General features: G+C 41.0%; 1 long non-coding RNA gene across 1 annotated transcript in view; it reads right to left on the reverse strand.

Annotated features, from left to right (window-relative positions):
• The window catches only part of LOC116703441 (uncharacterized), a 16792-nt gene extending 16011 nt beyond the window's left edge, over nucleotides 1–781 (reverse strand). Inside the window, exon 1 of the long non-coding RNA XR_004335434.1 lies at nucleotides 724–781. This is a non-coding gene — a long non-coding RNA (uncharacterized LOC116703441). The remainder of the gene's footprint in view (nucleotides 1–723) is intronic.
• Between the last annotated feature and the right edge of the window lie 1939 nt (nucleotides 782–2720).

Here is a 2720-nt window from a genome sequence, read left to right on the forward strand (position 1 = left end):
CCCCCCCCCCCCCCTGAATGGCCCTGGGAACGAAGGACCTCCTCAACCTGTCTGTTGACCTGTCAGGAGTCTGCCACTGAACATGCGCCTCTGTTTGGCTAATGTACTGCGTAGTGGTCAGTTTGTTCGCAGTAGCTGTTAGCGACTGCAGCTCAATGCCAAAGATATGTAGCTAGGCTTCTTTATTTGATTTATTTTAACTTTTATTTAGTTAAAATAATGTGAAAAAAATACAAAAACAAAATAACAAACCTAGTATAAAACTATCGTTGCTCTCAAGCCGCACGTCTCTCAACACAACACCAATCAGGCCCTGTCGTGCAGCTGTGTAGCTAGCTAGCTAGCTAGCTATCTCTCTTGCATTGAGGCTCCAACAACCAGCCAATTACTCTGATAACAGCTAAATTAAATTATGTCTAACACAACTTAGTGGTAAACTTGCTCCAGATAATATTTTTGTAAAGTTTGTATGTTAACGTCCCCTTACTGCTGGTTAGCGAACGACTCCACGGAAACCTTTAACGGGGCTCACGTGAGGTGACCTCCGTGGAGGTGACTCATTAAAACAATCAAGCTAGCAAGGTCACCGATATTAAAAGCTCAAATGATACACGGTTAATGAAATAGTTACAGAAACATATACTATGAGAGGCGGGAGCTTGAGAAAATACACGTTTATCAACAAAAACAAACTTTTATGAAGATAATTAACATGTTACCTACCGAGGAGACAGGTGACAGTAGACTGGTAAATGCATTTCGGGGTACACCCACTCAAGTTTGCAGAGGCCTGCAGGGGGCGCTCCTGGGACAGACCAGTCCCAGAGGGGAAGAAAGACTAAATTAACATAGTAAAAATAGTAAATTATGCAATGATACAACATATCATTGACTAATAAATTAGTATAAAAGTGATCATGGCGATAAGTATCCTCAGCTCTGCTACACATACCATAATAATAAAGACATGGGTATGTGTAAAAAAAGAAAAAATGAATGAGTCATTGCTATTCCCCTTAAGCATGAAGTCAGTTTCGCCGTATTTACCCTTAAACTGCTTCACAGTTTGAAAATTCATCTTATTTCACAATCTGATAGCATCACATATATTCTCTATAAGCTTGTATCAGCTCTCAAATTAATCTATTACAGTATTTAAACCCAAGGCTCCCATGTTTTTTATGTCTGCCTCATTCCACCAAATGGGAATATTTTAGATATCATTTTATTTAAAAAAAATCCAAACTTTTAGATCGCCACTTGAATGTAAAATAAGAGTTATGTGGGTTTAAGGTGGTTCAGGCATCTTGTAAGGCGCCTCCCTATGGAGGTGTGCAATGCACATCCAGCAGGGAGGAGGCCTCGGGGAAGACCCAGGACTAGGTGGAGGGATTATATCTCCAACCTGGCCTGGGAGCGCCTCGGGTTCCCCCAGACGGAGCTGGGTAATGTGGCTCGGGAAATGGAAGATTGGGGTCCCCTGCTGGAGCTGCTCCCCTCCCCGCGACCTGATACCGGATAAGCCGACGAAGATGGATGGATGGATGGTGGGTTTAAACCAGAGCTGGGCGATATATCGATATCATGATATGAGACTAGATATTGTCTTAGATTTTGGATATTGCAATATGGCATGTGGTGTCTTTTCCAGGTTTTAAATGCTGTATTACAGTACAATGATGTCATTTTATGAACTTACCAAACTGTTCTATTATTTGCTTTTACCCACTTATTTACTATCTCCACATTACTGATGTCATTTATCAAAAATCTCATTGTGTAAATATTTTGTGAAAACACAAAGAGTCAACTCTCCAATATCGTATCAATATTGATATTGGTCAAAAATATCGTGATATTTGATTTTCTCCATGTCGCCTAGCACTAGTTTAAACTATGTCTGGCTGTACAGCAAGTTTGTAATGCCTGGCGCACCGGTAAGTCATGGAAGGCTGGGGTAAAAATGCAGGTAATACAATCTAGAAAAGATGAAAAAGTTCTTTTATGGAGTTTGACTTGCTGGCAAACACACTTTAAAACTCTGACAATAAATAAGAGTTTTGTTTTCACTCTGACATTGTTTCCATGAGACAAATGTTAACGCCAATAACTGGGCAGGGCTGAGAGCCCTTCTCAAGCCTTAAAAATCACACAGTTGTGAGCAACATAATTACATCCAGTCATGAATCCAAACATAGAAGCCTTAAACTCTCCTCTCAGCAGTGATTTGTCTTGTGGTGTTTGTCATATTGCAGCTCACGGTGCTTGATTCAACATGACTGCCGTTTGAACTCACCTTTTCTAAAGGACAGAGACAACAACAATTCACCTCACATGAATACTAAAAGTCATCTAGAACCAACACTGCAATAATGTAATCAGTGATCCATGCAGCTCTGAAAACTATGTCTCTGCTTCTCATGCCTTGGGCTCTTGTGTGTTTCCAGGTAGAACTAGAGACAAATAGGGACATAAGAGTCCAGCGATGAGAGGCGTTTATGTATTCTGCACTCCTGTCTGAGACCTGCAGAACTAATGGGAGCGCTGGCTGATTGCAGAGCAGATGATAAATGATTCCACACATGCCGATAAAATATCACCAACCATTTGTGATGTCCAAAATAGCCACAGCCAGTGCTATTGTGGTACTAGACTGTTTGTTGCTGGAGATATTAAGGCCATTTTGAAAATGTACAGCTGTGTTTGGACCTGTCTTGGAC

Source organism: Etheostoma spectabile, chromosome 15 (assembly GCF_008692095.1).
Source record: "Etheostoma spectabile isolate EspeVRDwgs_2016 chromosome 15, UIUC_Espe_1.0, whole genome shotgun sequence".
Lineage (NCBI taxonomy): Eukaryota > Metazoa > Chordata > Actinopteri > Perciformes > Percidae > Etheostoma > Etheostoma spectabile.